The 14,491-nt window shown below is 40.4% G+C and overlaps 1 protein-coding gene and 1 long non-coding RNA gene across 6 annotated transcripts in view; one reads left to right on the top strand and one right to left on the bottom strand.

The window, feature by feature from the left end:
• The window catches only part of CDH13 (cadherin 13), a 432,460-nt gene that overhangs the window by 417,596 nt on the left and 373 nt on the right, over positions 1 to 14,491 (bottom strand). The gene's annotated exons all lie outside the window — the stretch shown is intronic.
• Positions 2,477 to 8,498, top strand: LOC149916179 (uncharacterized). Of its 4 annotated transcripts, none has more exons than XR_016470653.1 (4): positions 2,477 to 5,024; positions 5,243 to 5,317; positions 7,542 to 8,088; positions 8,416 to 8,498. It is a non-coding gene; the product is annotated as an uncharacterized LOC149916179 (long non-coding RNA). The 4 variants fall into 4 exon arrangements; XR_016470652.1 differs by lacking the exon at positions 8,416 to 8,498 and having other exon boundaries at positions 2,477 to 4,597; positions 4,974 to 5,024; positions 5,246 to 5,317; positions 7,542 to 7,624; XR_016470651.1 differs by lacking the exon at positions 8,416 to 8,498 and having other exon boundaries at positions 2,477 to 4,597; positions 4,974 to 5,024; positions 7,542 to 7,624.

Genomic DNA, 14,491 nt, shown 5'->3' with positions numbered 1-14,491 from the left:
CCTGCCACCAGACCAAGCACCAGTGCAATCAGCCTGGCAAATTTACTCAACCTCTGGAAACCCTGCAGGTCTCACTCCAGCAGGGTCTGACAGATGGTAGCTGGCCATCTTGGCACGCTCTTTATTTTAAATTCTACTCTAGAGGGGCTTCTTACTATTAGGATTCAAAGCCCTTTGCAAATAGAGAAAACTAGGCAGAGGCATGCTCATTAGGCCTTACAAACCCCTGGATAGCAGCAGCTTATCTTTTTAATCATTGTACAAACACACAACAGCCACAGGTCCCCAGGCTGATGCTGCAACCCTGAGATCTCCACACAAGTCCATTCACAGAGAGATATATGTGGAGACTTTTAGTTTCCAGTATGCTTCCTTTTTGCATTAGAGACACAGTTTAATGTTGGACATGTTAGAGAATGTTACAGGCAGCAAACAAAGGGTTAACACTTTGCAAAGTGCACTTACAAGACTGTTCTGACATTTCAGAAGTTAAGAGGAACTATTCTTAGCCGTGTCTAATAATATTGCAGTTTCCCACCCATGGAATCTGTGTGCAATCCTCCATTGAATTGGCAGCCTTTGGTGGTATCACTGCCACGTGATTTGAACCAGGCAAAATTCAAAAACATTGCCATAGCACTGTGTAGCCAGCCTGAAAATATCTTCACCGCTCTTGGGAGATGAGTGATCCCTTTGGAATTGGTTTTTGGAACTGTAAACTAATGAATCACTAACAGCTTTAAAGTAGACAAAATGTATTGCAACACAGCATGTAGTGCAGCAGAACCGAAGGAAATCTGTTTACAGTTCTTCAACAGATACTTGAAATCAAGATGCTCAAGAAGGATGAGGCTGTTAAGAGAAAAAAAAAAAACCAAAGTTTCAAGTGCTGTGAGCACAGTTATCTCTTCCATGGCCAGCAGCCACCTTTGGCTCCAGAATATGTTCTAACCCTCCAGGGTTACCAGCCAGCACCACACGGCAAGCAGCAGCTTGATCCACATGGAAACATGGCTGGGGATGGAGCAAGAACGAGCCCTCCTCTGGGTCTGTTTGTGTTTGTGCTTCAGGGATAAGCACCACAATCAGAAATCACTTCTGTCACACAGCCACATTCACAGCTTAGATACCGCGATCGTGACCACAGCTGCCTGGAAACCTTGTCAGCAAGATTTATGCTATATTTGGTAATGGGACAAGGCTAACCCCAAACTTCTAGTCAAGCCAAGGGGCAGCCTTATGCTCACAGCTGGTGGGAAAAGACACTGTTTTGCACTCCAGATTCCTGGTGAAGCAGCATAGCCTGGAGAAGCTCTAAAAAACAAAGTTCACACGGACACTGCTGGGCAAGGGGAAAGCCAAAGCTTGCAATTCCCAACCTAAGCCACAGCTGTTTCTTGAGAAAGCTCCCTGCCCTACACATGTCCAGCCAAAGTTGGGCTGTTACACAAATAAGTTGCCTTGAGTTCGGAAGAGACTAAGCAAAGAGAAGCACAGCTCTGAATGCAGCAGTTAAAACCTCATCTGCAAAAGATGGCAAGTTTGATGTTGTAGTGGTTATCCAGAGTATAATTACATATTTACAACAAAGAGTTACTATGAATAAATACCAAGAGACTCCTTGCTTGAAGGATGATCTCTACCCACTAGACTGCAGTCACACTCTCTTGCCTCCCTTTCAGCAAGAAGTGTTGCCGATAGCACTGAACAAAACAGAGATTTGTATACAGGTACAAACACAGCCAGCTGGTCAGGTAGTTTACTGATTCACAACAATATATGAAAGAAGGGCAAATTAAAAGGCGAGCTGTTTATTATATAAGTGGATCTTTCAAGATTTGCTATTAAAAAATTTAATGTAACCACGCCTGCAGAAAGCAACTACACAGTGAACCAGGAAATAAGAAAGTGGGATGAAAAGCAAAAAATTTTTCTCCCTACTGCACTGAGCTTGACCAGTATATGTGAGGCAGAAGGGTATTACAAATAAATCAAGAAGGAGCACTGTTTCCATTTCACCAGCTTCTGACCCTAGAAAGATATCCTAATTCCAGTACACAGGTCACAAAAGTAGGCGTAGAAACGCCATATGGGAGACATATCCTCTACCCCAGTTGCTGCATGGCCTTCTCTCCCTCCCTCGAAGAGGCTTAAGAAAAATATGTACTCTTCTCTCTTAGTCTAAAGTCTCCCCACCCCCAAAGCCTGGCACAAAGCTCTGCACACTGTGTACGCCTCTTGCTTACAGGCTGGAAAAGATGTACTGTGTGTACTTCCTCTGCTTCTAAAGCAAAGGAATGTGCTCACAAATCAGAAACAGTTTTACGAGGAAGAGGAGGGAGAATCTTCTGTTCCCATCATATTTCGAGCCATATTGAGAACCCCACACATTCCTCAGCAGCAGTCACAGCATGAGGAGCAGCAGCATAACAGGCCTGGCATGCCCCTGACTCAGCCACTATGCTATTTTAAAAAACCCAGCCCTTCTAGGACGGGTTAGTTCAGGGCAAGGCAGAGCCCTGCTGGGGATCCTCCGCACCACTAACTGGGCAGAGACACTGACACCATACAGAGCCCACGGAATTACTTGCTTTTTAAAACTGCCCAGAGCAGTATGAAGGAGAGGCAGCACCCAAGCTAAGCAAGGTTGTCAGCTAGCTTGGGAGAAACACAGAGCTCCCAGGCACAGCTCAACAAGTCAGGGCCCCGCAGCACCCCTGTGCAACACACACAACTTCAGTCTAGAGACTGTGGAGGAACCTTTCCATGGGTCTTCTGTATTGGTACCACTGATATTAAGTGACAGTTGCAGTGATACCTTACACTTGAAGACAGTCTCCTACCCATCAGGCAAGCAAATCAAGACCAGCATACTGGTTATACAGGCATCAAACACTAAAGATTTTTGGGATGCAGCTGACCTGAACTACAGTCACTGACCTAGAGAAAATCAGAGCTGACTTGAACTTCTACTCCAGTAGCTTCCCAGGTCAATTCACATTGTCTGGTACAATAGGTCTCAGTTCCAGAAGCCCCTGTGCTACCAAGGCTGCCAAGCAGGAGTAAGAATGTTAATTTGCTCACAATCTTTGCAGTTTTTCTTGCACATGTTTTGAGTAACTTTCCCCCCCCCCTATAATTTCCAGTATTTTAAAATGTCAAATGTATTTACACTGTGTTCTCTTGCACTTCACATGAATCATGAGTCATGCAAACACCACAGAAATACAATGTCAGAAACAGACCCATTGTACATGAATTGTATGCTCAGTTGTCAGGGGAGAGTTGTTCCATTTTAAGGACAAAATAACCTGCACAAACATTACAGCTAGTTAGCAAACATGCCAAAAGTCATCCTCTCTTCTCTTTTATCTTTACTCTTCAGCTGACCTCCAGAAGATGTCAGAAGATACATAAAATGGCATGGATCTGCAAAATGGTATTAACAGAGGTGAAGGAATGGTGGAGAAGGATAAAAATGCCATAATATCTAAGCCTGTCTCACAGAACATCAGAGCACTTCTCTCTTATAATTGCTGGTCCATAATACTCATTTCAGCAAGGCATTGCCTTGTTCTGGGAATTGGCTCTTCTCATACTTAATGCCAGAAAACCATAAGAGCTGAACTCTCCCAGGCCTCTCTGGAACACACTTATTTCTATTGGTATTCAGTTAAAAAGTATGCTTGCGTTACACGTGACACATGGGAAGTGATCTAGTATACATAAAATCTTTTCAGACTCTAAAAGAAGTGACATAAGGAGAAACTCCAAGGTGCTGTCCTGCAGTGAAGGCTGCTTTAGCCTCATACCTTATCCCCATTCAGCTTGTTTTCCCACTCTCTCCCCATGCAAGTAGTCAATTAAGGGAAAGACATTGCCTAGGTTTTATTTCACCTACACTTGTAAAAAGTTTCTCTGAGAATCAGTAGAATGGATTTAATGATCATGAGCACAACAATGCTAAACAAGCAGAAAAAAAATATTGTCCATTAAGACAAAGCATGCAGCAAACAAAAATAAAGAAGTCCAACCAAAACATAAAATGTAGAAGAGACGAATTCTGTGGCTGGGCAGTTAATGAATGCTCAGAGCCAGGGAAAAGATACAGAGTTAACAAGGGATTAGATTTCCTGCCTCTTGTAAATTAGTATGTAATATATATGACAAAGGCGCATAAAAGAAAGCACCAGCACCACTGTTTCTTGTTGCTGACAACAGACAGAAGCAAAAGCACTGGATACAAGAGTCAGCCTAAACTAACATGTAGGATTACTGAATTTCCATATCTTCATTTAAACACGGAGTCACTCTCTATTCCAATGTATATCTGCAAAATGGATGAAAAAAAATATTTTCTAAATGCTAACAGCTGTAAATAAATTACATTATATTCTTTCCTCCCCATTCTCCCCTTTATCCTTCTTTTGTTTTCCCTTCCAGCTGGAGTGGTAAGTTTTGATCTTTGTTCTCATATTCTGTCAACGAAGAAATGGGGCAAGAAATTCAGCAGCTATGTCAGCAAGTTTATTACTACTTAAACCCAGCACTTCAGGCTCTTCAAGAGATCAGCAGCGTAAAACCATTACCAGGACAGGTAAATTCAATACTTCCCTCCAACCGCCAAGTGCAGCTAGAACTAAACTGCCTTACAGAAAGGAGAGTTTTAAGAGGTCTATGGCCCAGGCAATGCTTGCATAGGTGGCAGTCTTCAGTGGCAGTAGATTATGGGGTTTTTTGTTTATTTGTTTGATGTATCTGAACTTACAATGTGAGAGGTTAGTACACAACTATTGACAGTATAATGCATAAAGTTGCCTACCTACCTACATCAGTGAAAGATTGCAGTTTAATGCTGCACTATCTCCAGGCAATCTGAAGTCCACCCAGTGAAAAAAAAAAAGCAGAACCTATTTAAGATGCTAAAGAAATGTGACTTTGTTTAGGTGCATCTGTTTTTTCTCGTGCTGCAGGGAAACCCATCATCTTCTGATCTGCCACCAAAGGAAAAATCTCACCTATAGGTGAGTTCTATAAGCATAAAGATTAACATAAAGAAGAAAAAAGAACAGGGAGTAAGTTTCAAAAAAAAAAAAAAAAAAAAGGCAACAACTTAAAACAATGTCGTGTAAATTATTCATCCTTTAAATGGTTCCATCACCAGAAGTTCTAGAAGAAAAAAAAAAAGAAAAAAACTAAAAGCACTCAGACTACCTGATTTTTTTTTTTTTTTTTTTTTGAGCAGACAAAGTGGAACAGAGAAAAGTAATCAAAGAAGGAAATTACAGGTGTGCTGGTGCTTCCAGCCAGCCTGGAGGTAAGGCAGTGAGAGCGGCTCATGCTGTGCATGATCACTTTTTTCTTTCTCATACAGAAACCAGAAGTCAAGAACAAGTTTGAAAAGCAGCTTTGTTCAAGTTCGAGTTCTGGCAGACAACCAAGTCTGTTTCTATTTGAGCCATATTCCTTCAGCCACCCATAATCAATGTTTAGTTCCCACACACAGTAAATAAGAAACAGGTTCTCTGCTTTGTATGCTTGTGAAAGAACAAATGCTTTGAAAATTACATTCTTCAGAAGCAAATGTGAAAAGACTGCATCCTTATTTCAGAGGAACGTTATCAAACAGGAGGAGGTGGTTGTTCCACAGTCAGAGAACAGCTTTTAATAGTCCAAACAAGTCTAGAGTTCCTCATATTTTGGGCTTGCAAGAAATAGTGTCTCCCCTCAATCCAAAAAAACCCGGTGAGATTTTAGGACAGCAACATCATGCTTCCAGCAGGTAGGCATAGAATTGGAACAGCCATGACCAGGCAGCTCATCACCTACAAGAGCAACATAGGCTTCTGGCAGCTCTGCCACTCCAGTATGCGGAAGGAAGGAAAGACAGTGTTCCCATGATATCACAGTGATATCATGTTGATATCATATCAGATTGGAACAGACATGGCTAGGGTGGAACATACTCCACCTTTGAGGCTATGTCTCACATTGGGGTGGAAATATCTGTAAATATCACTTTTCCTGTACCCAAGCATCCAAGCATCAGAAGCACAGCTGTATGTATATTGTCTGTCATCTACCCAAACTCACTGCCAGCCCCACCCCCCTCCTGTTCCAAAGGAGGGTTTTGCCAGCAGCCATCATGTAAACTCTAGTGATAAGCAAGTACATATTTTCCTTACACTTAGGAAAACTCTGCAGTTATGGTTAGCTAAACACTTTCTTTTTATAGTTCCTCTGTTTGCAAAAATATAAGCTGTATAGAGATAGACAGTTCTTTGGCAAATCATAACTAATTATATTTTTGAGAGTTGAGCAGGGTTATTAAAATAATATCATGAACACCAGTTGCTGATTGGCCTAAAGACTGAATTTATTCCAGGCTCCCTCCAATCAGAATTAATCTTTCAATAGCACAATGAACTGTCACTTCTGAATCAACACCAGCAGCAAAAATGACAGCAGCCTGTATCATTACTCAACTAAGATAATAGAACTAAAGTCATTGGAACAGGCAGATGTTGGAGGATGTCTCCCATTTCAGAATAATGTTCCCGTCATAACTCAACATTTATTTTAGGGAAGCAAGGATAAATTCATTACTATTTGCAGGGTGCTCAGATATAACAGTAATAGGAGCCATGTAAGCTTCCAATACAAAGACAGTAGAAATGCACATGGTATCAATACTAACCATCCTTCACCTGGATGACACAAAGCAGGGCAATGCAATCAATCCATGCCTGCCAAAGACCTGTTCCTGTGTTAGAGTGCACAACAGTAATCTGCCATTGCAAACTCAGCGCTGAAGTGATGTGAAAGAGAAGTAATTTCCACACGGTGCAGTATTCCATGCTTTATTCCCAGTAACCTTATTTTCCAGTAGCATGTTGTGTCTGAAATCATCATCTAAAAAGCTGTTTGCCAGATTGCAGTAATCAGTATTCCCAATGCACAGAACGATGCATTTCTGCAGCCATAACCAAACTGCATTGATACAACAATTAGGAACTTCTACTAATGACATTTAAAACTGGAGACTGCATTCTGCACGATCATTTCTAAATGACATCTTTTAATTTAAAAGATCAGAAGAAAATAATGATTCTGTAAATAGAAGCAAATGTCAGACCCTAATCTATTTCAGAACAGCAGTGTACGTGGGTGTACAAAAGCATACATCCCATTACTGCTGGGCTTTAAGGACCATCTTATGTCTTTGTCCCACTGAATAATATCTCCTGCAATGGTATTATGGTGATTGAGTGTGTTCTAACTGCTTTGGTATTCAGATCAGAGTTTTGTATTAGTAAATTAACAGGATTATCGATATTCATAGGCCAAGATGAATGGAGTTCATAGTCTGGTTAGTTCAATCAGATCATGAATTATGACAACAGGACATTTTCAAAAAGAATAAAACCACTTAGCCTGACACCAAATACCATCTTCAAATAGTAGACTAATATAAATACCCAGAAACTGAGTTTTATGTATAGTTCTATTTTAATTTCATTCTCATTTTTCTATACTCACAGGTTTTTCATTCTGCATTTCACCTGGATAAGAATGACAGATAATATCCAGGACTTCCTGGCACATGCAAAGCCAGTTATCATATCTTGGCAGAAGGTCAAGCTGAACACCTTTTAATTTGGCCAGTTATCTAGCTACAGAACGACACAAACCTGGAGCTGAGATAGCCATTCCTGCCACATTGCCTGGTTGGAGTTGCTCAGCTTCCTCCGACAAAGCTCAGAAACAATGGATTTAATTGGGAGGGAAATACCCATCCAATTCTAATGGCTAATTCTGTTTCCTTTCACTTAGAGAGCAAAGTACAGATGCTCTAGATTTCCTGCTTTGTCAACTGTAGAGGAGTATTCTGTTCAGCTCTCACATTCTGATATAGCTGTTTGTTGCATGATAAAAGGTGGTTCCCCAGAGAAAACATAGGACTGCCTCTAGAGAAATGTACAATACCTTATTTGGAAATAGAAGAACTCAAAGTCTGCGAGTTTATCTAGGGAATAATTCAAGATTTTTGGAACACTGCTCCCAGGACTTCCTCTGTTCCTCAACCAGGTACCAGTAATTGGCTCAAAGTTGAAGTGTACCTATTACATTTTAAAGACCATCTTAAGTAAAGAAAATTAATTTATAGCAGTTCATTTCTTCCTTTTTATAGAGGCTATGGGGAAAGCCACCAGCACTTATTCAATTCAAAATGGGTTCAAAATCCCCTACATTTGACTCTGCTCCGAGAGACTTTACTTAAAAACTCTTTGAACAGAAACCCTTCTTACAATTCCACGTTATGCCAAGATAATGTAAAGAAATTGATTGACTATAAAGCAGATGAGCCAATTATCAGTGTGTTAAGTATGCTCTAAAATACCTTTTCCTCCACAGTGATTGAAACAAATCTCAACGTGCTAACAACGATTTTGTGGATTGAACTGAAACTGAAGTTATTCATCCTCCCTCTATCTGTGCCATGGATATTTGTTCTTTCAGTCCGTGTGGCAGACTGCCATTAATGCACAGCATCAATACTCCTCCACCTGCGTTTCCAGCTAAGCTTGCTGACTTTGCATTGGAGCAGATAAGGAGCACTCACTACAAAACTCAAGAGGAGAAACAAGGGCTAACCTTCAACAGTAGTTTTCAGGACACAATAATAGCTGAAAAAAATCTCACAGGTATAATATAAATATTTGTAAGTGGGCATATCTTATACCCTAAACTGAAGATGGAAACCTGTAATTTGCTCCATCTTTATAAGTATTTCTTTGCATACAGCCATATTAAAAGTGCTGTGACAGCTTAATGGCCTAGAACCTGTGGTTTTCAGCATTTTAAGTCCTTGTTACACACAAAGTTCATCTGCCCTGACTCCTCACAAACATTAGCTTTTGGAAATATATACTTTTACTACCAACAGGAAATTAAACATTAGCTTTCCTAGAAACCTATGAATTCCAGAGAGCTGCATATGAGTGCTGAAATTTGAGACTCTTTAAAAGCTTGAGAGTGGATGTTCAGCTCCCTATAAAGCAGTACACCTTAGAATATCAAAATAGACATCCATACATGGATGTTCACAGATATCAGTAGTTATTTAAATACTTTAATCAGCTTTTCCAAGTGGTTAGAGATACTGATAGACTGCTGTGTGCTGAAAAGATTCACTCCTCCCCACTCTTAATAGCACATACTTATTTTAGTTTGTTCCAACCAGCTCCATCAAACCAAATCTTAAATCCCCCCCCCTTTTTTTTTCAAGCAAGGAAAATTAATGATGCAAAACATAGTAGAATATTGAATAAGTTAGCACTGAAATGACTACCCTACATAGAAAACAGTAAGGATTTTAAAGACTCCAATTTTTCCATCTGATAGAGAATACAGTTCACATCACAAGTCCACACTGAAACAAGCAGGAGGCAAATTTCCAAGACCTTTGAATAATGAAACAGTGGTTAATAAAGCAAATCTTATTTTTCCACTTCTCTTTGGTTTTTAATATCCTACTGATTTCTATCTACTAGCTGCAGGACACACAAAGTAACAGAAAAGCAGTCTCCCATCAGGACTAGTGCCATCCATCTAGTGATCTGGGCAGGGAACAGTGTAAACATACAACTGTGACCAAGAAATCACTGCTATCACCCAGAGTTATCAAGTATGATCTGTGTCATACTTAGTCTTCTGAGGATGGTCTATCCTCCTTTGTCTCCTCCCCAGCATACATGGTAGATTGTCTTTTTGTCTCCACAGATCTTCATAAGTCAGAATACTAGTGATACACCAAAAAAGTGGGTTTGGTGCTGATATCTGTCAAAGAAGGAAGGAAAAAGGGATTTCCATGAAATCACTGAAGCACCACCACCACTCACTAACCTCATATTTCTGTCTCAAGTCCCAGATAAAGCTCTTTTCCTACCCAGAAGGTTTATGCTGGCTTAGGGACTCTGATGCCTGAGTCCACAACTTTCACACAGCATGCAAGTACATCCCAGCAGCTAAAGGCAAGAGATGTTCCTCCACGCAGTAATACAGGAAGAGTATGACATTAATAACTCTGTTTTCTAGCTTGTCTCTACATATTAATAAAATGTTAAAAGCCTACTTATCTAGTCACTAACAGGAAGAAAATGAAAGACAGAACTTCGTGTCTTCTTGAATAGTCACCACAGTTGCTATCTACATAGATTTAATATCTCCTGTTGCACTAGACTACTGAGATACCTTTTAGAAATGCTCATTTCTTAGCTGACAAATTTCTGTGGATCAAGGCAACACCCTCCAATGGAATATGGCACACAATATATACAACAAAATAACACTTTTTCTATTTCTGATTATCAGAAACAAAATATATTGTCTGAACTACCTCTTGAATAGAAAAACAGAGTCTCAAGCAGTACATAGAAATGTGGGTTTAATTATAATGCCATAACTCACAGAATTTCATGAATAGTTTCACTCATCTATCATAGCACATCCCCCTTGTTTGGCAGTAAGGAGTCTGGTCAGATCCGGGTAAGAACAGCTTTAAATGGTTAGAGCTGTTGCCCATCACCAGGCTAATTCACCAGGAGCCAACCTTCCTTCCAAGGCATCATCTGACAAATGGTAGAGCATGACTGCTGGAATGGTTCTGTGTTTTGGGAGACATCATCTTTTGAATGAGATACTTCAGAGGAAGATCTTTGACTACACAACCCAATAAAAGATGGCCTGTTCACAGAACGTTCGTCAATTCCGAAGAATTTTACATAACAATTGGCAATGGAATTTCACTAACGCTTCTAAAATCATCCTTCTAAAAACTCAGATATAGAACAACAGATACAGGTTTTTTTTCCTCTAGAATTCTGAAATCATAAGTAATCTTAAGGTAAGTACCAATAAGGTACAACAGGGAAACATTTGGTCTGAATTTCAGCATAATCATTAACGTTATTCCAACGGACATCGTGAGCAAGAATTTTCTTTTTTCATGAAGCTGATAAATTCCTCTTGCTTTCAGTACCTTTGTGTCAGCTTTCAGGCTGTGCATGGAGCCCTCTTCTGGAGAAATTTGAAAAAATGAAAGCTTAAGAATGCAGCAATGTGGTCTATGCATTTGTGGACAGTTTTAGGACTAATCTTCTCTATTCACTATAAAGACAAGCTTGTAAAATCTACACATTTTACCCAATTCACTTAATTACAACCCAGCAGAACATCACAGTTACAGCGAAGGCCATCAAAAATAGCTTTTCTTCCCCTCCTCTAAGCTTCATTCAAAAATGTTGTGTTGAATTCATCTGCCTGCATGAAACACAAAACATACAAACCTCAGAACAACTTTCATTTTAGAAAAATAAAAATATTCTATACGGGCCTTAGGAAATATTCCTTGGGAAAACACACAGAAAACAAACCTGATTCAACACATTTACAAATCTGTAGGTATTTACTGCTAACTGTACGTTTTATAGAGAAATGCACAAACTACCAGAGTATACTCTGTTTGACTGTCAACTTCAGATCAATAAAGCTGCATATTATAGATCTGTTTTATAGTTTTACAGGTGATCATGAATTAAAGGTGTGAAGCATATCTTCCACCACTACTCCAGTTAATGTTCAGTTTTCCTCTTGGTGAATGCAGAGAAACAGTTAGTAATAGTGCTGGCTAAGCCTCTGATAAATAAAAATATTTATCAACCACCCGTTTAATACAATTTTTAATCAACAACGCATCCCATTGAGCATGTGCGTCTGGAAAACTGATGCCCCATTAATATCCTTATCCTTTCACAGCTTTGAAAGATGAGTTTTCTAGATTTAACAAATATAGCTGAATTAAATGCAGATTAAGAACACACAGACCAGAAGTTACAAGTTTTACATCCTTCAATTTAAAAAATATATATCAAAAGAACAGAAACACATAAACATTCCATTACTCTCACTTCATGCTCCATTACTTTCAGTTCATGCTCTCAAAATCTCACCAGATATCTCTGAGAGTTTTTCGTACACTGTAAACTTTGTCATCATTACTCTGAGATGAAGTTCTTCCTATCTTCTGCTGCCACGGAAAGTATTGCATTACTAGATTGCTATTGCTTAGAAATCATTTTATCAAAATTGAGCTTTTCTTGTTCCACTAGCACTGTATTATAGCAATCATTATTGCTACTACTGAGGGAAAAAAAAAAAAGAAAACTTATGAGAAATCCCAAAATGTGTTACAACTACTATACAGCCAGATGGCTGCATTTGTTTAGTATGTTGTTTCTCACATTCTTCTGTTTACTTTTCCTGTCACATGAAAGTTGTGCATGTGGTGTGTCAAAGAGAAAAGCTGAGCAGCATTTCAGTAATTCCCTTTTTTCTTTATCTAGAATGTCATCATTTTCAGTTCATACTGTAACCTGTCAACACTCAGCATCCTCACTCCTGAGGACAACTTTATGTACACTTGCTTATTACAACTAATTCATTCCTTACCTCATTTACTCTTAGACACAATACGTAAAGTGAACTTGGAAGTGTGTTAAATCACCAGGTATATGCACTGCTAAATGAATCTGCACATGGTAATAAAGTGGGGTGTGGTTTAAACACATAAATATAGAGCAGTGCTAAAGCTCCACAAGCTGAGCCCTGCGGGTACTCACACTTGCCTCAGCCTAGCAAGAATAGCAACTTTGAAGTACTGCTAAAAGTTATCAATGGAGTGCAGAGTTAAGCTGCTTCCAGAATCCAGGGTTCTGCACTTTGTCAAATTTTAAGTGATTACTGGTATTAAAACTAAAAACAAACAAACAAAAAAAAAAAAAAACAAAAAAACCCACAGGCTATGTGGTTTACTAGGTCTTAGAAGTCTGTTCCCCCTCTATCATAAACATTTTCCTAGAAGGGATCTTTAAAAAAAATCCAAACTCAAGCTGATTAATTCAGTAGTATGCTGAAGAAAACTGAAAGGAAAAGAAAAATAAGAACAAGAAAAAACAAGCCACAGAGAATACCAACCAAACTGCAGTTCATCAAGCAGGACTCAAGCCCAAGGTCAGGGACACCAGCCTGGTTACCCCACCACCAGGTGCCCCCTCTCCCTAAGCATATTGCCTCCCATGGGCAGCCCTACCAGCCCTGCTGCCTGCCCAGCCTGGATGTCAGCCCACTTTAACAACTTCTCTGCAGAAGCCATTTGCACACCCCTAGCCCATCCCAGAGGCTCTCAGCCTTCCCTGGGCGGTACCTTGCATGCTGGGGGTCCCCCTTACATACAAACACAGCCCCAGCTGCTGGGGAGGCCTTGCAAGAAACTCCACATACATGCTGCTCTGGGACCTTAAACTCATCCTCCAGTACATTCAGGCACCGTGCCTACAGCCCAGAAGTAGTTGCTTTCATTTATTGCACTCACTGAAGCAGGACTGTAACCCTGAACCCACCCAAATGCCTCTGTGCTTGCTCACATGAGCTCCGATCACGGAGTGCCTCACTGTCTTGCAGCTTCAGCCACCCACATCAGTGCCTTTCCTCCAAATCAGGCTTAGCTAGGACCCAAATATGCCCACCCGGACCCACAGCTTGTATGTTATAGTTCACATGACTGCTGCTCACTTACACAAGCACCTTTGCTTTGCCTCCTCTCAGCAGCAGAGCTCTCCCAATATTCACCGTTCTCTCCTTTTTCTTCTATTTTGGAAAAGCAAACTAAATTCTTTCTGGAGATTGCAGTTGCACAAGCACGAGTGCACAGACTCAGGAATCCCAGCACTACTTTGACACTAAAATCTACCAAATCCCTAAGGGTTAACAAAACCACTCAATCACCAGTCAAAAAGGAATTAACTTTTATCTCCACTCAGAGCACAGGGTGCCAGTGCCACCATCATTAAATGCAAGAGTTTACAAACCTCGTAAGACAAAAGAAAGAAAGAGGCATTTATGCTGGACAACAAAGGATTCGCAAACCTCCCCAGAGCTTCCAAAAAGTAAGCCCTGAAACAGCAGCAAGAGGAAAAGAGAGCAAGCAGAAGGTGTTGAGAAGTCAAAGCCCTACGAGACCCTTTGCTTTGACAGACAGCAGCAGCGGGGCTTTAGCAGCTCTATGTTTTCAAGGCTGGGTGTTTTTTCCTCTGCTTTCTGGCAGAGGGGGATCTATTACATTTAATAAGAGAAAGGCTACATAGTAAGTCATTAACAGTAATACACATCTATCAGGAGAGAGTGCAGGAAGGGAGCCTTTTGCAAGGTCTGATTTTATTTTTCCTCCGCATTCTCCCCTCCCGTTTTTAAAAAGCAATAAATAAAGTAGGCTGCCTATAACAGCCTATCTGCCTACTACCCGGCAAAAGCCACAGAGGAAAGAGGCAAATCAAAGTTGCAGCATTTGATATGACAGAAAATATTGCTGCTGCAGCTGCTACCGAGACACTTGAAAGATTCCCCCCCCCCCCCCCCCTCCCTTCCCTGAAAG

This window comes from Phasianus colchicus, chromosome 13 (genome assembly GCF_987193195.1).
Source record: "Phasianus colchicus chromosome 13, bPhaCol1.hap1.1, whole genome shotgun sequence".
NCBI classification, from domain to species: Eukaryota; Metazoa; Chordata; class Aves; order Galliformes; family Phasianidae; genus Phasianus; species Phasianus colchicus.
Note: the sequence above shows the minus strand (reverse complement) of the source record. Positions and strands in the feature narration are given on the sequence as shown.